The following is a 26,434-nucleotide window of genomic DNA, read 5'->3' as shown; positions in this document are numbered from 1 at the left end:
CTGCAAACTGCTTGCCAAGGTACCCCATCTTCATGCAGGTCCTACACTATCACAGAGTCTCAAAAATTAAAACCTAGCAACTGTATCACACATAATATAACTGCAAATATGCCCACTTGGTTTACTGTGTATCTGCCAAATACTCCATGGCTTTTAAAGGTACACTAGTCACCTGACACTGGCTGATAAATTACTAAAGAACAGCTGACTCAGGTTTGAGATAATTGGGCTTGCATAGGAGTGCATGAACAAAGCTTGTGGCCACAGTTAATATGAGTTAACCAAAGATTAACCCTACAATATACCAACAAATATAAAACCACAGCACTCACCACCCCAGAAGCGGGGTGCAGTGTCTGCACTCACCACTCATAGGGTGGGGTGCATGTAGCCCATGGCCACCTACTTAAAAATATACAAACAGAAAGTTTAGCACTCACCAAAGCAAGCTCACTTATTTTCACAACATCAATAAATATGCACGGAAGCCTGCAAACCGCTCGACAAGGTACCCCATCTTCATGAAAATAAGTGAGCTTGCTTTGGTGAGTGCTAAACTTTCTGTTTGTATATTTTTAAGTAGGTGGCCATGGGCTACATGCACCCCACCCTATGAGTGGTGAGTGCAGACACTGCACCCCGCTTCTGGGGTGGTGAGTGCTGTGGTTTTATATTTGTTGGTATATATATATATATATATAGTGCTACACAGAATATACAATTTGGTATTTTTTACTGTGTGTTTCAGGCACCTCATACCGCTTAAATCCTATGTTTGTGTCCTGTGTTTACTGGCACATAACACAGGGGGTTATTTGCAGGTATTGTGTTTGTCTGGCTATATTGTACTTTCGCGCTCTACGGATACATTCCCTGTAATGTCTGCCACACAGGGCGGGAAATACGCGGACGCTTCTGCATCCTGCAGCGCTGGCACCACGGATTTACCTGAGGGGGCAGTGTTAGCTGCTGGTTCAGGCGCTGGGTGCCATACACCTCCCAGTCAACCCGCAGCACCTATGGCCAATCAGGACCTACCTTGGGCAGCGTTCTCAAGTATGCTGAATACACTTGTGACACATCTTACGCCCCCCTGTGGGACCTCCCGTGCCATTACAGCCCCATATTGTCCCTGTAGTTAATCCGCCCAGTTACAATAATTGACTCAATCAATCAATCTTTGGTTAGACACCAGTCTACCCCACGCCCCTCTGGTTCCAAGGGGTCATCTAAGCGGGCCATTTCTTCCTCACAATCCACTAATATTTTGGATCATTCTTCCGATGAGGATGGGGAATATACTGATCCATCAGACACTGATACAGTTGCTTCTGATGAGGATTCTACAACCCAGGTTGATGTTCCTGACCTAGTGGAGGCTATTAAGCTGATTGTACAAATAGTTGATGAGATCGAGCCTACTACTACGTCTAAGAAACCTGATAAATTCAAACGTCAGAAGGTTGCTAAAGTTCTGACCATTTAATTGACATACGTCAGGAATCCTGGTTGTCTCCAGGAAAGAAGTTTTCCCTGTCTAAAAAGATGCTAGCTCGTTATCCTATCCCTGCGGACTTGAGTAACAAGTGGGAAACTCTACCGCCGGTGGACTCTCATGTCGCACGTCTTGTAGTGTCATCTACTCTGCCTGTCACCACTGTCACCTCACTGAAGGAACCGATGGATAAGCGTGTGGAAGGTTGCCTGAAGTCTATTTACCCTCTTACTGTTGCTGTACATAGACCCACTATAGCAGCCTATTGGGCTGCGAAAGGAATTGAAGCATGGGTTCAGGCAATTGAGGATGAGCTACCTCAGGATTTTTCTGACACTGCCAGACAATATCTGTCTTATATTACCACATCCTCCCACTATATTCAGGAGGCGACCTCTGATGCAGGTGTAATGGCGGCCAAGGCGTCTACTACGTCTATCCTGGCTTGCCAAATTCTGTGCTTGAGGTCCTGGAAGGTGGACCTTGACTCCAAAAAGACCTTGGAGGTACTCCCTATTAAGGGAGACATCCTATTTGGGGAGGATCTGAACAAGATTGTGACTGACTTGGCAACTGCCAAGACTGCATTTCTCCCAAGTACTAATCCTTCTGCTCTGAAGGCTAAGAGTAACACTTTTCGTTCCTTTCGACCTACAGGAAAAGCAAAAGTTCAGGTGTAGCCGAGACAGGCTCGAGCTTCCAAAACCACTAAGCCCAAATCTAAACAATCCTGGGACCCTGGGGTGGGAGGCCGACTTCTGCAGTTCGCCCAGGCCTGGTTAAAGACCACTTCGGACACCTGGGTGCAGGAAGTTGTCTATCACGGGTACGCAATCTCTTTCAAGAGACTTCCCCCTCACCAGTTCTGCATGATGGTTATCCCTTCAGATCCGTTAAAAGTGCAAGCTCTACACTTGGTTGTACAATCCCTCCTGGACACAGGAGTGGTAGTGCCGGTACCTCTGTCTCAGAGAGGCAGGGGATACTATTCGACCCTGTTTCTAGTTCTGAAGCCAAAAGGGTCCTTCCGTCCTACCTCAAATCATTGAACAAATTTGTGAGAGTATCCAAATTCCGTATGGAAACTCTGCGCTCCATTGTGCTGGCCATGAAACCAGAAGACTATATGGTATCCCTGGACATACAGGATGCTTACCTGCACATACCTATTGCCATGTCACATCAGCAATATCTGTGGTTTGCTATTGGCAACCTACATTATCAATTCCGGGCCTTGCCTTTTGGATTGACCACGGCCCCTCAGATATTCACCAAGGTCATGGTCGTAATGACGATCCTTCTCCGCCGTCAGCTAATCAGGATCCTGCCGTATCTTGACGACTTGGTGATCCTGGCGAACTCCCAAGAGGTTCTCCGCAATCATCTGGAACTGACTTTCCAATTTCTTCAAGCCCACGGGTGGCTCGTCAACTGGAATAAGTCCTCGCTGGCCCCTGCTCGGAGTGTGGTGCACCTGGAGACACTGCTGGGGACACACAGCCAACGATTGTTTTTGTCTCCAGAGAAAGTCCTAAAACTTCAGGACAGGATCAGATATTTCCTCTCTAGCCCAAGAGTGTCGATACACTTGGTGATGCAAGTACTAGGCCTCATGGTGTCGGCTTTCAACATGGTAGAGTACGCGCAATTTCATTCCCTCCCTCTGCAGAGGTTAGTCCTTTCCAAGTGGGATGGCCTGCCTCATTGGATCAGGTCTCAAATGATCTCCTTGACTCTGGAGGTTCATCTGTCACTGAGCTGGAGGCTACAGGACCAACAGTTTAACAGGGGCCGTCCCTTCTGGATTTCCAACTGGGTCCTCCTGACAACAGATACCAGTCTGCAGGGTTGGGGCGCGGTGTTGAAGCAATACACTCTCTCCAGGGTCGATGAACCAGGGAGGAATCTCTCCTCCCGATAAACATTATGGAATTGCGGGCAGTGTAAAAATGCGTTGACACTGGCCCTGCCTCTAGTACAGAACAGGCCCGTTCAAGTACAATCACACAATGCCACCACGGTGGTGTACATAAATCATCAAGGCAGCACTTGAAGCCGCATGGCAATGCTGGAAGTATAAAAAATCCTACATTGGGCGGAACGCCATCTGCCAGCAATATCGGCAGTGTTCATCCGGAAGTCTTTCAACTCCTAGTGGACAAGTGGGGCCTACCAGATGTAGACCTAAGATAAGATAAGATACTTTATTTGTCATTGGTCAAACAAAAATTTGTACAGAACAATGAAACTACAAGACCTCATGGTGTCTCGACACAATCACAAGGTTCCGGTCTTCGGATCAAGGACAAGGGATCCTCAAGCAGCGTTCGTGGATGCACTGGCAATTCCATGGAACTTTCGGCTGCCATACATGTTCCCTCCAGTGTCACTTCTGCCCAGGGTACTACGGAAGTTCAAGCAAGAAAGAGGAATGCCACTTCTAGTCTCTCCAGCGCGGCCCAGACGGCATTGGTTCTCAGACCTGCAGGGTCTATCGATAGAGCATCCTCTTCTGCTTCCTCAACGCCCAGACCACCTCGTTCAGGGCCCTTGTGTCTATCCGGACCTGGCCAGACTGGCTTTGACGGTGTGGCTCTTGAAGCTTCACCCCTGAGGACCAAGGAATTCTTTGAGGCAGTTATTCAAACTATGTTGAAGGCCCGCAAACCGGCTTCTGCACGGATTTATACAGGATCTGGAACTCTTACTTCACATGGTCTGCTGCTAAGAACTATGATGCCTATTCGTTCAGAACTTCCAGGCTTTTGGCTTTTCTGCAACAAGGCCTAGATTTAGGCCTTCGTCTGGCCTCCCTCAACATTCATATCTGCCTTGTCGGTGTGGTTTCAGAGGAAAATTGCAATTATTCCTGACGTTCATACTTTCACTCAGGGTGTTTTACGGATTCAGCCTCTCTATGTCCCTCCTGTGGCTCCATGGGATCTGTCTGTTGCCTTAAATGCCCTACAAGAGTCTGTGGATCTTAAATGTCTTACACTTAAGGTCATGTTTTTACTGGCTATTGCCTCTGCTAGGAGGGTGTCGTACTTAGGCGCTTTGTCCTGTCGTACACCCTTTCTGATTTTTCACCGTGACTGGGCAGTTCTTCTAACTCGCCCTGGTTATCTACCTAAGGTGCTATCATCTTTTCATCTTAAACAAGAGATTGTGGTTCTGGCATTTATCTCTTCTGGTTTGTCCTCCAAAGAGTGGTCTTTGGATGTGGTACGGGCTCTCCATATTTACGTAGAGAGGCAGGAGGTCAGATACCCTTTTTGTACTTTTTGGTTTTCACAAACGTGGCTGGCCTGCGAATAAGCAAACCTTGGCCAGATGGATTAGAATGGTGATTGCACAAGCCTATGCACAGGCTGGTCTTGCAGCTTCTGCTGCTATTAAAGTTCATTCTACTCAGTCTGTTGGACCTTCTTGGGTGGCCCGCCGAGGCGCGTCCACTGAACAATTGTGCAAGGCGGCTATGTGGTCCTCAGTGAACACGTTCATCAAGTTCTATGGCTTTGATACTTCCGCCTCCCAGGATGCATCCTTTCGACGCTGGGTTCTTGTGCCCGCTACGGTGCATCCCCTCCCATGAAGAACTGCTTTAGGACATCCCTGATGTATTCCCTGTGGAATCCCAGTGTACCCCGCTACAGAAAAGTAAAAGTATTATTAAAAAAAGGAGATTTATGGTAGACTTACCATGGTTAAATCTCTTAGTGCGAGGTACACTGGATTCCACTGGGCGCCCACCCTGACGAACCTAGCTTCTTTGGGTTTGTATGGCATTAGCTGCTAGTCCCTTTTCCTGTCGTGAGAATGTGTTTCTTTGTGACTAACATCTACCGTCTCTTTTTTTACCTGCTACTGCATTGGACTGGTTAACGAAACTGAGCTCCAGTGCCTGGAGACAGGGTTATAGTGGAGGCAGTCCAATGCATCCTGGGAACAGTCAAAGTTGGCGCCTCGGATCAAGATCCAACTCTACACCCCGATGTATTCCCTGTGGAATCCAGTGTACCTCGCAGAAAGAGATTTAACCATGGTAAATCTACCATAAATCTCCTTTTTTTAATAATACTTTTATATTCTTAATTATACTCCTGTGTACATCAAGAAATAGTATATAAAAAAAATTACCACATCACATTTACCTATAAGGGGGTTACATACATTTTTATGAAAAAAACAAGAAGTTTAATTGTTCTTGACATATTTATTGTGAAATACGAAGAAGTGTAAATGATATCACTGTGTTTTTGTCTTAATTACATAATAAAATCAAACAATATTAGAAACAAAACCATAATTATTTAATATCTTGTTTTTTTTATGTCTTCAAACTTCGTTTTGTCACTTTTCACTTATAAGTTTTTTCTGTGTCATCTCTGTGTATCATCCAGCAGTACTTGCAAGGGGAGAGAAAGAAAGCTCTTGTGTGGGCGCACTCTTATGAAATAAAGGAAGTAATCATTGAATTAGGGAAAAAATATTAAAACATCTGTTTATTAATTACCATTAAAATGAGATAGTCCCTCTGTGATCCAAAGACGAAAATATACACATGAAGGAGATGTGAAAAAGTTTAAGAAATAAAATGTTCTGGTCTGTTTAATCTCAACGAGAAAAATTGGAAAGGCTGCAGACACAAAATAGTCTAGCACCCGTTTCTCCCGACCAGTACAGATAAACTGTATTAATGGGACCAACCTAGGAGGTCAGTTGGTATCTTGGAGGACCACTTGGATTAGATAAATACCAGGTGGTTAGCTGTTCACCCGTAAATTCAATTTGTTGGAAGGATTAAAAATATCTAAATTAGCATGATCTGAGACATGATAGAAGTAGAAAGATGTTAGAAATAGCTCGTAGTGGTGATACTGCTGTTGGTGTCCACCCTTCTAGGGAAGGGGAATAATATCTACTCTACAAAACCAGGTATTCCCAGGGAGTCTCCCCTCAAGGTACTGACCTGGCCCAACGCTGTTTCGCTTCCAAGATCGGACGAGATCGGGCATTGGCAGCGTGGTATGATAGTAGAGAAATTATCTACCAATGAGAGTGCACCTATATAGGAATGATAGCATCAAGAGATTATAGACAAGATGAGGTCATTCAGTGTGTGGATCTGCTGTTCACGTTAGGCAGGGTAAAAGCAATCACCACTGCCGTGGTGTTCGTAAACCCTGGATCGTGAATGAGAGTCCACTGAAAGATAGAAAGCAGAGAAAGGAGGAAAAAAGAGAGGAAGAAGAGTGAGTCAAAATCAGCTAATAAATAGTGTCTCAGAAAAGAGACCAGGATCACAATGAATCAGAGGTTCGGATAGGTTTTAGGGATCTAAATATTTCTGAGTACACTATAGGAAAAAATCATTACCCTATGTAAAGGATGACATCAGCCTAGTAAACCGCACTAAAGAAATGATATTCATAAAAGTAAGCGAGATACAGCCAATTGAATCAGATCAATAATCTATAGGATTTGTTTGCTATAATAAGCACAGAAAATCCCTACTGCATGATACACATATACATTCCTATTAGGCAAAGGGGCATGCAGTATCAGAAAAGAAAATGATTAGGAGGACATCAGCCTATTAGCTGTATCAAGTTGCGTTACTGAGTAGATAGGCGAGTAGGGTGCAAAAAATAAGTCTATTCTACAGTCTGTAGAGTTGCCATGCTGAGCTAAGCATAGAAGATACCAACATGAAAAGAGTATTATTAGGTATGTCTAATGCGATGTATGCGTACACACATCACATATGCATACAAGAAGGATAATTCTAATTCGAAATAAGTATGTGTTAAATAGATAATACTCAAGGTGTCAGATTAGGAGACAGGTGACAGCAGACAAGGCTCCAAATGAAGGTCTCATGGTTGAATTCCACGGATTCAACCATGAGACCTTCATTTGGAGCCTTGTCTGCTGTCACCTGTCTCCTAATCTGACACCTTGAGTATTATCTATTTCTCTAACGTCCTAGTGGATGCTGGGAACTCTGAAAGGACCATGGGGAATAGCGGCTCCGCAGGAGACTGGGCACAACTAAAAGAAAGCTTTTAGACTACCTGGTGTGCACTGGCTCCTCCCACTATGACCCTCCTCCAAGCCTCAGTTAGATTTCTGTGCCCGGCCGAGCTGGATGCACACTAGGGGCTCTCCTGAGCTCCTAGAAAGAAAGTTTATTTTAGGTTTTTTATTTTACAGTGAGACCTGCTGGCAACAGGCTCACTGCATCGAGGGACTAAGGGGAGAAGAAGCAAACCTACCTGCTTGCAGCTAGCTTGGGCTTCTTAGGCTACTGGACACCATTAGCTCCAGAGGGATCGACCGCATGGAACTGGCCTTGGTGTTCGTTCCCGGAGCCGCGCCGCCGTCCCCCTTACAGAGCCAGAAGCAAGAAGAGGTCCGGAAAATCGGCGGCAGAAGACATCAGTCTTCACCAAGGTAGCGCACAGCACTGCAGCTGTGCGCCATTGCTCCTCATGCACACTTCACACTCCGGTCACTGAGGGTGCAGGGCGCTGGGGGGGGGGGCGCCCTGAGCAGCAATAAAAACACCTTGGCTGGCAAATATATCACAATATATAGCCCCAGAGGCTATATATGTGATAAATACCCCTGCCAGAATCCATAAAAAAGCGGGAGAAAAGTCAGCGAAAAAGGGGCGGAGCTATCTCCCTCAGCACACTGGCGCCATTTTCTCTTCACAGTGCAGCTGGAAGACAGCTCCCCAGGCTCTCCCCTGTAGTTTGCAGGCTCAAAGGGTTAAAAAGAGAGGGGGGGCACTAAATGTAGGCGCAATATTGTATATACAAGCAGCTATTGGGAAAAATTCACTCAATATAGTGTTAATCCCTAAATTATATAGCGCTCTGGTGTGTGCTGGCATACTCTCTCTCTGTCTCCCCAAAGGGTTGTGTGGGGTCCTGTCCTCAGTCAGAGCATTCCCTGTGTGTGTGCGGTGTGTCGGTACGGCTGTGTCGACACGTTTGATGAGGAGGCTTATGTGATGGCAGAGCAGATGCCGATAAATGTGATGTCGCCCCCTGTGGGGCCGACACCAGAGTGGATGGATAGGTGGAAGGTATAAACCGACAGTGTCAACTCCTTACATAAAAGGCTGGATGACGTAACAGCTATGGGACAGCCGGCTTCTCAGCCCGCGCCTGCCCAGGCGTCTCAAAGGCCATCAGGGGCTCAAAAACGCCCGCTCCCTCAGATGGCAGACACAGATGTCGACACGGAGTCTGACTCCAGTGTCGACGAGGTTGAGACATATACACAATCCACTAGGAACATCCGTTACATGATCCCGGCAATAAAAAATGTGTTACACATTTCTGACATTAACCCAAGTACCACTAAAAAAGGGTTTTATGTTTGGGGAGAAAAAGCAGGCAGTGTTTTGTTCCCCCATCAAATGAGTGAATGAAGTGTGAAAAAGCGTGGGTTCCCCCGATAAGAAACTGGTAATTTCTGAAAAGTTACTGATTGCGTACCCTTTCCCGCCAGAGGATAAGTTACGCTGGGAGATATCCCCTAGGGTGGATAAGGCGCTCACACGTTTGTCAAAAAAGGTGGCACTGCCGTCTTAGGATACGGCCACTTTGAAGGTACCTGCTGATAAAAAGCAGGAGGCTATCCTGAAGTGTGTATTTACACACTCAGGTACTAGACTGATACCTGCAGATAGTGCTGCTGCAGCGTGGTCTGTAACCCTGTCAAACAGGGATACTATTTTGCGAACATAAGACGTCGTCTTATATATGAGGGATGCACAGAGGGATATTTTGCCGGCTGGCATCCAGAATTAATGCAATGTCCATTCTGTCAGGAGGGTATTAGAGACCCGACACTGGACAGGTGATGCTGACTTTAAAAGGCACATAGAGCCTTATAAGGGTGAGGAATTGTTTGGGGATGTCTCTGGGACCTCGTATCCACAGCAACAGCTGGGAAGAAAATTTTTTACCTCAGGTTTCCTCACAGCCTAAGAAAGCACTGTATTATCAGGTACAGTCCTTTCGGCTTCAGAAAAGCAAGCGGGTAAAAGGCGCTTCCTTTCTGCACAGAGACGAGGGAAGAGGGAAAAAGCTGCACCAGTCAGCCAGTTCCCAAAATCAAAATTCTTCCCCCGCTTCCTCTGAGTCCACCGCATGACGCGGGGGCTCCACAGGCGTAGCCAGGTACGGTGGGGGGCCGCCTCAAAAATTTCAGCGATCAGTGGGCTCGCTCACAGGTGGATCCCTGGATCCTTCAAGTAGTATCTCAGGGGTACAAGCTGGAATTCGAGGCGTCTCCCCCCCGCCGTTTCCTCAAATCTGCCTTGCCGACAACTCCCTCAGGCAGGGAGGCTGTGCTAGAGAAAATTCACAAGCTGTATTCCCAGCAGGGGATAGTCAACAAGGACGGGGTTACTATTCCACACTGTTTGTGGTACCGAAACCGGACGGTTCAGTGAGACCCATTTTAAATTTGAAATCCTTGAACACATACATAAAAAAATTCAAGTTCAAGATGGAATCGCTCAGGGCGGTTATTGCAAGCCTGGAGGAGGGGGATTACATGGTATCCCTGGACATCAAGGAGGCTTACCTACATGTCCCCATTTACCATCCTCACCAGGAGTACCTCAGATTTGTGGTACAGGATTGCCATTACCAATTCCAAACACTGCCGTTTGGACTGTCCACGGCACCGAGGGTCTTTACCAAGGTAATGGCAGAAATGATGATACTCCTTCGAAAAAGGGAGTTTTAATTATCCCGTACTTGGACGATCTCCTTATAAAGGCGAGGTCCAAGGAGCAGTTGTTGGTCGGAGTAGCACTATCTCGGGAAGTGCTACAACAGCACGGATGGATTCTATACATTCCAAAGTCACAGCTGGTTCCTACCACACGCCTACTGTTCCTGGGGATGGTTCTGGACACAGAACAGAAAAAAGTGTTTCTCCCGCAGTAGAAAGCCAAGGAGCTGTCATCTCTAGTCAGAGACCTCCTGAAACCAAAACAGGTATCGGTGCATCACTTCTGATGAAGCTAGGTGACCGTGCCTAGGGAAACGCGTTAAGTGTGAAGAAGCTGCTCAAATACAAGTACTCCACATTACATCAGGATCCAGATATGGACATTTACTAACTATACTTTGGAACATTTGCTTTGGAACCATTCCCTGTGGGACTTCCACACTACAGCACCATTCGGAGAGACCCAGCTTGGATACAAGTGATACAGCGTGCTTGCTGTTTTCTACAAAGCATTTGGAAGTCTCCGACTATACGGGTAAAACCAGCTGTAATTCAACTTATTTCCCCAGGGAACTTTTGGTCCAGCGTTCCAGTCCGGGATCCCCAGTGGACGTTTATTTAGCAGCACATTCTAAATCTTTTCAGCTCCATTTATGCCCTAACTTTATATGAATATGTTTCTTGATTTTATTCATGTTTTTATTTATTAATTAGTGTTTAGTAATAAATCTAAATATCTTTTTCATCATCCATAGTTGTTTAATTGTTTTAATTATTGGAAAAGCAGCCAGCGCCAGCTTCAGTATATTTTGTTGCTAAAACTCTTTCTTTGGGACTGACAATCCCTTGCTGGCAGCTGTGACAGCGCGTCTGGAAGTGTTTTCATCGGTGCATCACTGCACACGAGTCCTGGGAAAAATGGTAGCTTCTTACGAAGCAAAATTCCATTCGGCAGGTTCCATGCAAGAACCTTTCAGTGGGAACTCTTGGACAAGTGGTCGGGATCGCATCTTCAGATGCATCGGCTGATAACCCTGTCTCCAAGGACCAGGGTATCTCTATTGTGGTGGCTGCAGAGTGCTCATCTTCAAGAGGGCCGCAGATTCGGCATACAGGACTGGGTCCTGGTAACTACGGATGCCAGCCTTCGAGGCTGGGGGGCAGTCACACAGGGAAGAAATTTCCAAGGACTTTGGTCAAGTCAGGAGTCGTCCCTACACATAAATATTCTGGAACTGAGGGCCATTTACAATGCCCTAAGTCTGGCAAGGCCTCTGCTTCAAAACCAGCCGGTACTGATCCAATCAGACAACATCACGGCAGTCGCCCATGTAAACCGACAGGGCGGCACAAGAAGCAGGATGGCGATGGCAGAAGCCACAAGGATTCTCCGATGGGCGGAAAATCACGTCTTAGCACTGTCAGCAGTGTTCATTCCGGGAGTGGACAACTGGGAAGCAGACTTCCTCAGCAGACACGACCTACACCCGGGAGAGTGGGGACTTCATCCAGAAGTCTGCCAACTGTTGGTAAACCGTTGGGAAAGGCCACAGGTGGACATGATGGCGTCCCGCCTAAACAAAAAACTAGATATTGCGCCAGGTCAAGGGACCCTCAGGCAATAGCTGTGGACGCTCTAGTGACACCGTGGGTGTACCAGTCGGTTTATGTATTCCCTCCTCTGCCTCTCATGCCAAAGGTACTGAGAATAATAAGAAAACGAGGAGTAAGAACGATACTCGTGGTTCCGGATGGGCCAAGAAGAGCTTGGTACCCAGAACTTCAAGAAATGATATCAGAGGACCCATGGCCTCTACCGCTCAGACAGGATCTGCTACAGCAGGGGCCCTGTCTGTTCCAAGACTTACCGCGGCTGCGTTTGACAGCATGGCGGTTGAATTCCGGATCCTAAAGGAAAAGGGCATTCCGGAGGAAGTCATTCCTACGCTGATAAAAGCCAGGAAAGAAGTAACCGCAAACCATTATCACCGTATTTGGCAAAAATATGTTGCGTGGTGTGAGGCCAGGAAGGCCCCAACAGAGGAATTTCAGCTGGGTCGTTTTCTGCACTTCCTACAGTCAGGAGTGACTATGGGCCTAAACTTGGGTTCCATTAAGGTCCAGATTTCGGCTCTGTCGAATTTCTTCCAGAAATAACTGGCTTCACTGCCTGGAGTTCAGACATTTGTAAAGGGAGTGCTACATATTCAGCCCCCTTTTGTGCCTCCTGTGGCACCTTGGGATCTCAACATGGTGTTGAGTTTCCTAAAATCACATTGGTTTGAGCCACTTAAAACTGGATTTGAAATATCTCACGTGGAAAGTGGTCATGTTATTGGCCTTGGCTTCGGCCAGGCGTGTGTCAGAATGGGCGGCTTTGTCATGTAAAAGCCCTTATCTGATTTTCCATATGGATAGGGCAGAATTGAGGACTCGTCCCCAGTTTCTCCCTAAGGTGGTATCAGCTTTTTACTTGAACCAACCTATTGTAGTGCCTGCGGCTACTAGGGACTTGGAAACTTCCAAGTTACTGGACGTAGTCAGGGCCTTAAAAAATTATATTTCCAGGACGGCTGGAGTCAGGAAAAACTGACTCGCTTTTTATCCTGTAGGCACCCAACAAAATAGGTGCTCCTGCTTCTAAGCAGACTATTGCTCGCTGAATTTGTAGCACAATTCAGCTGGAGCATTCTGCGGCTGGATTGCAGCATCCTAAATCAGTAAAAGCCCATTCCACGAGGAAAGTGGGCTCATCTTGGGCGGCTGCCCGAGGGGTCTCGGCTTTACAACTTTGCCGAGCTGCAACTTGGTCAGGGGCAAACACGTTTGCCAAATTCTACAAATTTGATACCCTGGCTGAGGAGGACCTTGAGTTCTCTCATTCGGTGCTGCAGAGTCATCCGCACTCTCCCGCCCGTTTGGGAGCTTTGGTATAATCCCCATGGTCCTTTCAGAGTTCCCAGCATCCACTAGGACGTTAGAGAAAATAAGATTTTACTCACCGGTAAATCTATTTCTCGTAGTCCGTAGTGGATGCTGGGCGCCCATCCCAAGTGCGGATTGTCTGCAATACTTGTATATAGTTATTGTTAACTAAAGGGTTATTGTTATGAGCCATCTGTTGAGAGGCTCAGTTATGTTTCATACTGTTAACTGGATATGGTATCACGAGTTATACGGTGTGATTGGTGTGGCTGGTATGAGTCTTACCCGGGATTCAAAATCCTTCCTTATTGTGTCAGCTCTTCCGGGCACAGTATCCTAACTGAGGCTTGGAGGAGGGTCATAGTGGGAGGAGCCAGTGCACACCAGGTAGTCTAAAAGCTTTCTTTTAGCTGTGCCCAGTCTCCTGCGGAGCCGCTATTCCCCATGGTCCTTTCGGAGTTCCCAGCATCCACTACGGACTACGAGAAATAGATTTACCGGTGAGTAAAATCTTATTTTACACATACTTATTTCGAATTAGAATTATCCTTCTTGTATGCATATGTGATGTGTATACGCATACATCGCATTAGACATACCTAATAATACTCTTTTCATGTTGGTATCTTCTATGCTTAGCTCAGCATGGCAACTCTACAGACTGTAGAATAGACTTATTTTTTGCACCCTACTCGCCTATCTACTCAGTAACGCAACTTGATACAGCTAATAGGCTGATGTCCTCCTAATCATTTTCTTTTCTGATACTGCATGCCCCTTTGCCTAATAGGAATGTATATGTGTATCATGCAGTAGGGATTTTCTGTGCTTATTATAGCAAACAAATCCTATAGATTATTGATCTGATTCAATTGGCTGTATCTCGCTTACTTTTATGAATATCATTTCTTTAGTGCAGTTTACTAGGCTGATGTCATCCTTTACATAGGGTAATGATTTTTTCCTATAGTGTACTCAGAAATATTTAGATCCCTAAAACCTATCCGAACCTCTGATTCATTGTGATCCTGGTCTCTTTTCTGAGACACTATTTATTAGCTGATTTTGATTCTCTCTTCTTCCTCTCTTTTTTCCTCCTTTCTCTGCTTTCTATCTTTCAGTGGACTCTCATTCACGATCCAGGGTTTACGAACACCACGGCAGTGGTGATTGCTTTTACCCTGCCTAACGTGAACAGCAGATCCACACACTGAATGACCTCATCTTGTCTATAATCTCTTGATGCTATCATTCCTATATAGGTGCACTCTCATTGGTAGATAATTTCTCTACTATCATACCACGCTGCCAATGCCCGATCTCGTCCGATCTTGGAAGCGAAACAGCGTTGGGCCAGGTCAGTACCTTGAGGGGAGACTCCCTGGGAATACCTGGTTTTGTAGAGTAGATATTATTCCCCTTCCCTAGAAGGGTGGACACCAACAGCAGTATCACCACTACGAGCTATTTCTAACATCTTTCTACTTCTATCATGTCTCAGATCATGCTAATTTAGATATTTTTAATCCTTCCAACAAATTGAATTTACGGGTGAACAGCTAACCACCTGGTATTTATCTAATCCAAGTGGTCCTCCAAGATACCAACTGACCTCCTAGGTTGGTCCCATTAATACAGTTTATCTGTACTGGTCGGGAGAAACGGGTTCTAGACTATTTTGTGTCTGCAGCCTTTCCAATTTTTCTCGTTGAGATTAAACAGACCAGAACATTTTATTTCTTACACTTTTTCACATCTCCTTCATGTGTATATTTTCGTCTTTGGATCACAGAGGGACTATCTCATTTTAATGGTAATTAATAAACAGATGTTTTAATATTTTTTCCCTAATTCAATGATTACTTCCTTTATTTCATAAGCGTGCGCCCACACAAGAGCTTTCTTTCTCTCCCCTTGCAAGTATCTGTACCCTCTAGCTCTGGGCGCACCACCAATAGGGACTATAATCGAAAGGCTCTGATTTTCCCTTTCCAACGAATACAATTGTCCACCTTTGGTTTCTCATAATAATAATTTTTCCAGTATCTTTATATACCAGTGCCTGGTCGCCCTTTCTTTTGGTATCATCCAGCAGTAGTCAGCCATCATGCTGACGTCCCAACGACCCTGGTATCTTCTTTCTACATCTGTAATGTTTTGTTGGAACCGTTCACCCTGTTCTTCACTGTAGTCTCTGAGATTATTCGGGAAATGCTCAATACGGGAATTAAAAAAAAAATGTACCTTTAGTTTAAACTCATATTGCAGCCAAGGTTTCTGTAACTATTAAGCATTTCCGTGACAATTTCTTTGTCGTTTGGATCCTTGACATTGCCTAAACATTTTGAAATCACTTGTTTGAACGAAGTCTACGCCGAAAATTCCATGATGGCTACTTGATGAGTAGCATCGATTAGTGTGTATACTGTACTATATGAGTGGTGTGTACTGTATATGTACTGTGTGTGTGTGTGTGTGTGTGTGTGTGTGTGTATACTATCTATGTTTGTAGTGTGACCTGTGAGTGTATATGTGGTGGTAGGCAGGGGTAAAATGAGTCGGCACAGAGCAAAACTATGTTGCATCTGTTGTATTTGGTTCCACCTTCACCAGCTCACCTTGTAGTTGTAGTTCTTGTGTGTGCGTAATGTTCCTTTAGACCAGGGCTGGCCAAACCGGTCCTCGAGATCTACCAACAGTTCATGTTTTTCAGGCCTCCTGGAGATCTGTAAGAATTGTCAGTTAAGAATGAATGCAGCACATCTTAATTAGTAATGACTACACCTGTGCACCAGCTAGGTGGTCTGGAAAATGTGTACTGTTGGTAGATCTCGAGGACTGGTTTGGCCAGCCCTGCTTTAGACAGTATGGGGTTTAGACACTTTGTAAATTTCAGCTCCAGGCCCATGTGGACCTTAATCTGGCACTGGGAACTGAACTGGGAACTATGGGGGTAATTCAGAGTTGATCGCAGCAGCAAATATGTTAGCAGTTGGGCAAAACTATGGGGGTCATTCTGAGTTGTTCGCTCGCTGCCGATTTTCGCAGCACAACGATCAGGTAAACAACAAAACTGCACATGCACCACAATGCGCAGGCACGTCGTACGGGTACAAAGAGGATTGGTGCTGGGTGATGGATTTAGCAAAGAATCCATTCGCACAGCCGAACGCAAGGTGATTGACAGAAATAGGGCATTTATGGGTGTCAACTGACCGTTTTCTGGGAGTGTTTGGGAAAACGGAGGCGTGTCTAGGCGTTTGCAGGGTGGGTGTCTGACGTCAATTCTGGCACCAAAAAGACTGAAGTGATAGCAAGGGCTGAGTAAGTCCAGAGCTACTCTGAAACTGCACAAAATGTTTTTGCTGCGCTGAGCTGCACACGCATTCGCACACTTGCAAAGCGAAAATACACCTTCGTGGGCAGCGACTATGCGTTTGCACGGCTGCTAAAAGTAGCTAGCGAGCGATCAACTTGGAATGACCCCCCCATGTGCACTGCAGGTGTGGCAGATATAACATTTGCACAGAGAGATAGATTTGGTTGGGTTATATTGTGCAGGGTAAATACTGGCTGCTTTATTTTTACACTGCAATTTAGATTTCAGTTTGAACACACCCCACCCAAATCTAACTCTCTCTGCACATGTTATACCTGCCCCCCCCCCCCCCCCCCCCCTGCAGTGCACATGGGCCCTCATTCCGAGTTGTTCGCTCGCTAGCTGCTTTTAGCAGCTTTGCACACGCTAAGCCACCGCCCTCTGGGAGTGTATCTTAGCTTAGCAGTTTCTGAGTAGCTCCAGACTTACTCCTACACTGCGATCAGTTCAGTCAGTTTCGTTCCTGATTTGACGTCACAAACACACCCAGCGTTCGCACAGACACTCCCCCGTTTCTTCAGACACTCCCGCGTTTTTCCCAGAAACGCCAGCGTTTTTCCGCACACTCCCATAAAACGGCAAGTATCCGCCCAGAAACATCCACTTCCTGTCAATCACACTCCGATCACCAGAACGATGAAAAATCCTCGTTAGGCCGTGAGTAAAATACCAAACTTTTGTGCTAATTTACTTGGCGCAGGCGCACTGCGAACATTGCGCATGCGCAGTTTGCGACTAATCGCTCTGTAGTGAAAAAAAATAACGAGCGAACAACTCGGAATGACCCCCATGGTTTTGCCCACCTGCTAACAAATTTGCTGTTGCGATCAACTCTGAATTAGGCCCTATGACGAGAACTGAATTGCAACGTTCTATGGCCCTCATTCCGAGTTGTTAGCTCGCTAGCTGCTTTTAGCAGCATTGCACACGCTAAGCCGCCGCCCTCTGGGAGTGTATCTTAGCTTAGCAGAATTGCGAACGAAAGATTAGCAGAATTGCGAATAGAAATTTCTTAGCAGTTTCTGAGTAGCTCCATACTTACTCAGCCATTGCGATCAGTTCAGTTAGTTTCGTTCCTGGTTTGACGTCACAAACACACCCAGCGTTCGCCCAGACACTCCCCCGTTTCTTCAGACACTCCCGCGTTTTTCCCAGAAACGCCAGCGTTTTTTCGCACACGCCCAGAAAACGGTAAGTTTCCGCCCAGAAGCACCCACTTCCTGTCAGTCGCAGTACGATCACCAGAACGATGAAAAATCCTCGTTATGCCGTGAGTAAAATACCTAACTTTTGTGTAAAATAACTAAGCGCATGCGCTCTGCGAACCTTGCGCATGCGCAGTAAGCGACTAATCGCAATATAGCGAAAATCGGCAACGAGCAAACAACTCGGAATGACCCCCTATATTTCCAACTGAATTCAAGACAATGTTTTATAATAAATGTAGGCAGAATACATTTATTACTTTAAAGAATATTAAAAAAATTACATTCATAAACATAAATACACATTTTGCAGAAATATCGGGAGTAATTTTCGTGTTCAGAAGCCAAAAATCTATAAGTATCATATAAATTCGTTAAAAAAGCTTTTTCATCGCAGACCTGTGTAATCAGCCCAGGATGCTGAAATTATCAGACCGAGCAGCCAAAAATCGTCTGATTAGCCTGATTATTACATTATTATGTACCTGGTTTAAGGCTATTTTGTGCCCCTTTAGAAAAGTTGAAGGGCTGCACATGTACCCTTCATGTGCACTTTTGTGACGCACCAGTGTGATGAAAAGCTTAGCAAAAAGGACACGTGCAATAAAATCAGCCCCAATGTGCCTTCACTCTCATGATTACCTGTAGCTGTACATGATGCTAAACTGTGTGTTATTTTAGGAGACAAATTGAAAAATGTAAATTAATGTTTCCACCATGCACCATTCCTGTACTGTAAATTTTTTTACAGAGTCACCATTCAGAATACATTAGTCTGATAAGTATCCATACGTGCACGCATCTAGGGGGGAAAACTACTTTGCGCTGCCCGCTGCTCCCTTCTAAAATGACAGGTGAAATTAAGTTGTTTTTGCCAGTGGGTGAGAGTGCCACAGGGGTCTATTATTTCTGCTGCCTTACACCCTCCTGAGTTTGACGGCGAAAATCCATGAAAAGTCGGGCATTTGGGTGCCCAAACATAGCCCGCCGAGTAGTTAAATGCAATAGTCTGCATTTGTCCTCTTGACATTCTCTTCAGCTTGAACAGTGATTCATGTTAACGTGTATTGCAGCACACCTCTAGTTCAAATGCTTACTGTATTAATTTAAGAAGGACACTATATCCATTGAGGCCTCATACCATATTTGCTGACATAATTCTTGTCCTCTAGGAGATTCTGGAGGGAAAGGTCCAGGTGGGAGGTGCAGGGCTGAGATGGTGTCACAATTTTTTTTGCATTGCAGCCCTACCCTGTGTTCCTCGATGCCACCATAGTGCCATGGGGCTATGCCACAAGGAACCCAATCATCGTAATTTTGCTTTGTCCAGCCCTTGTAACGATAAATTCCTAAGGAAGTAGGAGAGCTGTCCAATATTGGCGAGTCTTCTGGATGTTCCGGGAGAGTAGGCCAGTATGCCTCATACAGCAGAATGGCAAGGTCTACAGAACTGGAATTTTAGGATGTTACACAGTGGAGTCTAATCTTCATTTGACAGATGTAGGGGCCTACAGCAAGATAACTGCTTGACTCTGGTTAAATGTATGTATCATGTTTTCCATCACTGTTTAAAGAGATTCCTGCAGTGCATAAAACAGCAATAAACTAGTTAATGCTTATATGATCTTCCCTAGCATCTTTATAGTCGGGGCTCAGAGCCAAGCAAACCGCACTGAACGCCTGTAACTGAGCCAAACACAATCCTAATCATAGGCTGTTACTGTTAGTTATTCTATGAGCTGAGCTCCACACATTGTATGTGTGCAACGCAGAGCAAAGCTTCACTGGACTTGTTTACTGTTCCCTGGAGCTCTTCCAGAAACACAGAATTACACGTGCAGCATAGCCTGTCCATAATGGTCAATTGTTTAGCTCTACCCAAGTAAATGTCTGAAATCAAATTAACTTATATCAGGGTTATATATATATATATATATATAGAGAGAGAGAGAGAGAGAGAGAGAGAGAGAGACAAGCGACTCAGCTTCGCAAATATATTTTTCTTTACCCAAGAAAATGTGCTGTGTGAGGTTGTATACTTTATGCCAGGGCTCTATTATAAGTCCTCATTAAAATCCTTGAGAACAACTCAGCTATCTATAGAAATAAACATGACATTCTGCCATGATATAGGAGTTCCCCAATATCTCTGTGTGCCTATTAGCTTTGGATCAGTTTGTTCCTTAGGTTAAATGGTCACTTAGCTGTATTAAGTATTCCCACCAAGTCATACACCAACAACCAGCCCCAGTTTGACTACGGAGGGTTAAGATATCCAGAGGGAAGGGAGCGCTAAATGTAAACTTTTTGGTCCAGATTTTTCAAACCTTGGAGAGTGATAAATTGCACAGTGATAAAGTACCAGTCAATCCGCTCCTAAACTGCCATGTTACAGGCTGTGTTTGAAAAATGACAGTTAGGAGCTGATTGTCTGGTACTTTATCAACGTGCAATTTATCACTCTCCAAGGCTTGAAAAATCTGGGCGTAATTTTTTTTTTGTACATGTAGGGCCTAATTCAGACCTGATTGCAGCAGCAAAATTGTTATCTAATGGGCAAAACCATGTGCACTGCAGGGGGTGCAAATATAACATGTGCAGAGAGAGTTAGATTTGGGTGGGGTGTGTTAAAACGGAAATCTAAATTGCAGTGTAAAAATAAAGCAGCGAGTATTTACCCTGCACAGAAACAAAATAACCCACCCAAATCTAACTCTCTCTGCACATGTTATATCTTCCACACCTGCAGTGCACATGGTTTTGCCCATTAGAGAACAGTTTTGCTGCTGTGATCAGGTCTGAATTAGGCCCATAGCCAAGATGATAACGATGCCTGAGAGTCAAACAGTTATTCCGTTTTTCATTAATAGCTGTTTGTTTCAATTGCATGACTAATTGAGTATATCATAAGAAAATATTATTATGAAAAAAATAATATTATTATGAAAAAGGCGACCCATCCTCACTGATCACACATACTTATTGTCAGTTCCTAGTGAATTCAAAAACCGATTCAGTCCACGAAGTTAATGCCTTCGTTTTGTATACATTGTGAGACTGCTGTCAGATCCTCTGCTGTAGGCTAAGCATATATTGTTCATATGCTGGGGAGATATCGGCAATGTAACCTATATCTAACCATTACCAATAACACCACCTTTGTCTCCATATAATCACTCTTTAAACAGCGCTCATTGTGTGGATTGTCCTCCCCCATACTTATATAAAGAAGAGTCCTGCTCTTGGTATATTACAAGGAATCTGTGCAGAGGAGCAACATCGACTGAGGGACGAATACAGCTGCTGGCATTTTGCAGTACATCATGGATTCACACTGAAATCTGAGCTTCTCCATTATGTACATATTTTGAATTTCAGATTTCTGTTTTTGATAGAATCTGTCAAACGCGGAGGATAAAGAAATCTTCACAATTTTGGTTTCTGACAAACTGAGAACAGACGTGAAGTGTTGCGTTTGATGTGCAGAAGCTGTAAGTGCCAGAGGAAAAGACATTAATTAAGGAACAGAATAAAAAGGTATGTAAAGAATCACTTTATTGCTTTTTAATCTCTTCTATACAGTTTAATATAGATTTTAGGAATACTAATGGTCCCATGGCACTCTTAAGATAAATGGTTCCATTTCATTGTGCAATCATTCACAATCCTGAAACTGTTTAATTTTTTTTCCCCTTTCGCATTTTACTCCTTACTTTTCCAAGAGGTTGCAGGTTCTTGGATTCCAGTTAGAAAAGTATAGCAAATCGAATTATTTAATGTCACTCTGTCATATAATGAGCTCAGTTTCCAAAGTCCAGAGTGATAAGGAAGCAAAGGATTCTGGGAGAGAACTACTTATCCGCTCATGTATTGTGAATTGTTCATTGTGTTTTAGCTATTGCCTTCTGTTTATCAAAGGTAAAATAGGCGACAGAGGAACCGCGATATTAATTTGCTATCTAAATTACATGATAACAATTATAAAACTGGATACATCCCAAAAGGCAAAGAGTTGCTGCTTTAACATTTTCACTGCTGACTGTTAATTATTTTTTATTTGTTTGCATTTATAGGTAAATGTTTGTGACTGTTGAATTCTGCATTATTTAATGCTCCCAAAGGAATCATTTTAATTATGATACCAGCAATAACAAAAAATGAAAACCACAGTGTATAATTTTTTCCAAACAATATTTATTGCTAAAGGGAGTTGTTTTTTATGGTTCCTACAATGCATCAAAAAGCTGCCTATCTTTGGGAAGCAGAATGGTGAAAGGCAAGGGGTGGTGGGTGACTGCGAGGGCAGAGACAGGATGATAAGAGATGACCGGTAATCAAACAGCCTAAGACTGTGGGCAGAATGTAATAGGGCAGTGGTTCCTAAACTTTCTTGAACGGTGATGCCAGGGCCTGCTCCAGGCCTATTAGCACCTTGAGCAAGAAAATTTTGAGGCGCGCCCCCCCAATGCGCTTCAGGAAAAGTGGCAACTTCATATTATCAAACTATAAATAAATAAATATATTTTTCTCTGACGTCCTAAGTGGATGCTGGGACTCCGTAAGGACCATGCTGGGACTCCGTAAGGACCATGGGGAATAGCGGCTCCGCAGGAGACTGGGCACAACTAAAGAAAGCTTTAGGACTACCTGGTGTGCACTGGCTCCTCCCACTATGACCCTCCTCCAGACCTCAGTTAGAATCTTGTGCCCGGCTGAGCTGGATGCACACTAGGGGCTCTCCTGAGCTCCTAGAAAGAAAGTATATTTTTGGTTTTTTATTTTACAGTGAGATCTGCTGGCAACAGACTCACTGCAGCGAGGGACTAAGGGGAGAAGAAGCGAACCTACCTAACTGGTGGTAGTTTGGGCTTCTTAGGCTACTGGACACCATTAGCTCCAGAGGGATCGACCGCAGGACCCGACCTTGGTGTTCGGTCCCGGAGCCGCGCCGCCGGCCCCCTTACAGAGCCAGAAGCAAGTAGTGTTCCGGAAAATCGGCGGCAGAAGACTTCTGTCTTCAACAAGGTAGCGCACAGCACTGCAGCTGTGCGCCATTGCTCCTCATGCACACCTCACACTCCGGTCACTGATGGGTGCAGGGCGCTGGGGGGGGGGTGCCCTGATGGCAATATAATACACCTTGGCTGGCAAATCTACACCATATATAGTCAGGAAGGCTATATAGGTGTAAAAATACCCCTGCCAGAATTCCAGAAAAAGCGGGAGAAGTCCGCCGGAAAAGGGGCGGGGCTATCTCCCTCAGCACACTGGCGCCATTTTTTCTTCACAGTGCAGCTGGAAGACAGCTCCCCAGGCTCTCCCCTGTCGTTTTCAGGCTCAAAGGGTTAAAAAGAGAGGGGGGGCACTAAATTTAGGCGCAATATGTGTATACAAGCAGCTATTGGGGGAAAAATCACTCAGTTATAGTGTTAATCCCTGCATTATATAGCGCTCTGGTGTGTGCTGGCATACTCTCTCTCTGTCTCCCCAAAGGACTTTGTGGGGTCCTGTCCTCAGTCAGACCATTCCCTGTGTGTGTGCGGTGTGTCGGTACGGCTGTGTCGACATGTTGGAACGTGGAGGCGGAGCAGAGGCCGATAAATGGGATGTCGCCCCCTGTGGGGCCGACACCAGAGTGGATGGATAGGTGGAAGGTATTAACCGACAATGTCAACTCCTTACATAAAAGGCTGGATGACGTAACAGCTGTGGGACAGCCGGCTTCTCAGCCCGCGCCTGCCCAGGCGTCTCAAAGGCCATCAGGGGCTCAAAAAACGCCCGTTACCTCAGATGGCAGACACAGATGTCGACACGGAGTCTGACTCCAGTGTCGACGAGGTTGAGACATATACACAATCCACTAGGAACATCCGTTGCATGATCTCGGCAATGAAAAATGTGTTACACATTCTGACATGAACCCAAGTACCACATAAAAGGGGTTTTATGTTTGGGGAGAAAAAGCAGCCAGTGTTTTGTTCCCCCATCAGATGAGTGAATGAAGTGTGTAAAGAGCGTGGGTTCCCCCGATAAGAAACTGGTAATTTCTAAAAAGTTACTGCTGGCGTACCCTTTCCCGCCAGAGGATAGGTCACGTTGGGAGATATCCCCTAGGGTGGATAAGGCGCTCACACGTTTGTCAAAAAGGTGGCACTGCCGTCTTGGGATACGGCCACTTTGAAGGAGCCTGCTGATAAAAAGCAGGAGGCTATCCTGAAGTCTGTATATACACACTCAGGTACTATACTGAGACCTGCAATTGCCTCAGCATAAATAGTGCTGCTGCAGCGTGGTCTGATACCCTGTCAGATAATATTAATACCCTAGACAGGGATATTATTTTGCTAACATAGAGCATATTAAAGACGTCGTCTTATATATGAGGGATGCACAGAGGGATATTTGCCGGCTGGCATCCAGAATTAATGCAATGTCCATTCTGCCAGGAGGGTATTAGAGACCCGGCAGTGGACAGGTGATGCTGCCTTTAAAAGGCACATGGAGATTCAGCCTTATAAGGGTGAGGAATTGTTTGGGGATGGTCTCTGGGACCTCGTATCCACAGCAACAGCTGGGAAGAAATTTTTTTACCTCAGGTTTCCTCACAGCCTAAGAAAGCATCGTATTTTCAGGTACAGTCCTTTCGGCTTCAGAAAAGCAAGCGGGTCAAAGGCGCTTCCTTTCTACACAGAGACAAGGGAAGAAGGAAAAAGCTGCACCAGACAGCCAGTTCCCAGGATCAAAAATCTTCCCCCGCTTCCTCTGAGTTCACCGCATGACGCTGGGGCTCCACAGGTGGAGACAGGTGCGGTGGGGGCGCGTCTCGGGAACTTCAGGGACCAGTGGGCTTGCCCACAGGTGGATCCCTAGGTTCTGCAAGTAGTATCACAGGGATACAAGCTGGAGTTCGAGGCGACTCCCCCTCGCCGTTACCTCACATCAGCCTTGCCTGCTGCCCTCGGAGAAAGGGAGGTAGTACTGGCGGCAATTCACAAGCTGTACTTCCAGCAGGTGAAATCAAGGTACCCCTCCTTCAACAGGGCCGGGGTTACTATTCCAAAATGTTTGTGGTACCGAAACCAGATGGTTCGGTGAGACCCATTCTAAAATTAAAATCCTTGAACACTTATATACGAAGGTTCAAGTTCAAAATGGAATCGCTCAGGGCGATTATGGCAAGCCTGGAGAATTTCATGGTATCACTGGACATCAAGGATGCTTACCTGCATGTCCCTATTTACCCTCCTCACCAGGAGTACCTCAAAATTGTGGTACAGGATTGTCATTACCAATTCCAGACGTTGCCGTTGGTCTGTCCCCGGCACCGAGGGTATTTACCAAGGTAATGGCCGAAATAATTATCCCGTACTTGGACGATCTCCTAATAAAGGCGAGGTCCAGGGAGCAGTTGTTCGTCGGAGTAGCACTATCTCGGGAAGTGCTACAACAGCACGGCTGGATTCTGAATATTCCAAAGTCGCAGCTGGTTCCTACGACGCGTCTACTGTTCCTGGGTATGGTTCTGGACACAGAACAGGATAAAAAGGGTTTCTCCCGGAGGAGAAGTCCAAGGAGTTGTCGTCTCTAGACAGAGACCTCCTAATACAAATACAGGTGTCGGTGCATCAATGCACGCGAGCCCTGGGAAAGATGGTAGCTTCTTACGAAGAAATTCCATTCGCCAGGTCCCATGCAAGGATCTTCCAGTGGGATCTGTTGGACAAGTGGTCCGGGTCGCATCTTCAGATGCATCGGCGGATAACCCTGTCTCCAAGGGCCAGGGTGTCGCTGTTGTGGTGGCTGCAGAGTGCTCATCTTCTAGAGGGCCGCAGATTCGGCATACAGGACTGGGTCCTGGTGACCACGGATTCCAGCCTTCGAGGCTGGGGGGCAGTCACACAGGGAAGAAACTTCCAAGGACTATGGACAAGTCAGGAGACTTCCCTACACAAAAATATTCTGGAACTAAGGGCCATTTACAATGCCCTAAGTCAGGCTAGACCCCTGCTTCAACACCGGCCGGTGCTGATCCAGTCAGACAACATCACGGCGGTCGCTCATGTAGACCGACAGGGCGGCACAAGAAGCAGGATGGCGATGGCAGAAGCCACAAGGATTCTCCGATGGACGGAAAATCATGTGTTAGCACTGTCAGCAGTGTTCATTCCCGGAGTGGACAACTGGGAAGCAGACTTTCTCAGCAGACACGACCTCCACCCGGGAGAGTGGGGACTTCATCCAGAAGTTTTCCAAATGATTGTACACCGTTGGGAAAGGCCACAGGTGGACATGATGGCGTCCCGCCTCAACAAAAAGCTAAAAAGATATTGCGCCAGGTCAAGGGACCCTCAGGCGATAGCTGTGGACGCTCTGGTAACACCGTGGGTGTACCAGTCGGTGTATGTGTTCACTTCTCTGCCTCTCATACCCAGGGTAATGAGAATAATAAGAAGGAGAGGAGTAAGAACTATACTCATTGTTCCGGATTGGCCAAGAAGAGCTTGGTACCCAGAACTCCAAGAAATGATCTCAGAGGACCCATGGCCTCTGCTGCTCAGACAGGACCTGCTGCAGCAGGGGGCCTGTCTGTTCCAAGACGTACCGCGGCTGCGTTTGACGGCATGGCGGTTGAATGCCGGATCCTGAAGGAAAAGGGCATTCCGGAGGAAG

General features: G+C 45.8%; 1 protein-coding gene and 2 pseudogenes across 1 annotated transcript in view; 2 read left to right on the top strand and 1 right to left on the bottom strand.

Annotated features, from left to right (window-relative positions):
- The window catches only part of TSPAN4 (tetraspanin 4), a 1,631,716-nt gene that overhangs the window by 62,553 nt on the left and 1,542,729 nt on the right, over positions 1 to 26,434 (top strand). The window contains exon 2 of the mRNA XM_063944765.1: positions 21,160 to 21,301. The gene's annotated coding sequence lies outside the window, so the exon portion shown is untranslated. The remainder of the gene's footprint in view (positions 1 to 21,159; positions 21,302 to 26,434) is intronic.
- On the bottom strand, positions 6,419 to 6,537 carry LOC134970521 (5S ribosomal RNA; annotated as a pseudogene).
- LOC134970509 (5S ribosomal RNA) lies at positions 14,468 to 14,586 on the top strand (annotated as a pseudogene).

The sequence above is a fragment of the Pseudophryne corroboree genome, chromosome 11, assembly GCF_028390025.1.
Source record: "Pseudophryne corroboree isolate aPseCor3 chromosome 11, aPseCor3.hap2, whole genome shotgun sequence".
In the NCBI taxonomy this organism is placed as follows: Eukaryota; Metazoa; Chordata; class Amphibia; order Anura; family Myobatrachidae; genus Pseudophryne; species Pseudophryne corroboree.
This window is presented reverse-complemented; position numbering and strand designations above follow the sequence as displayed.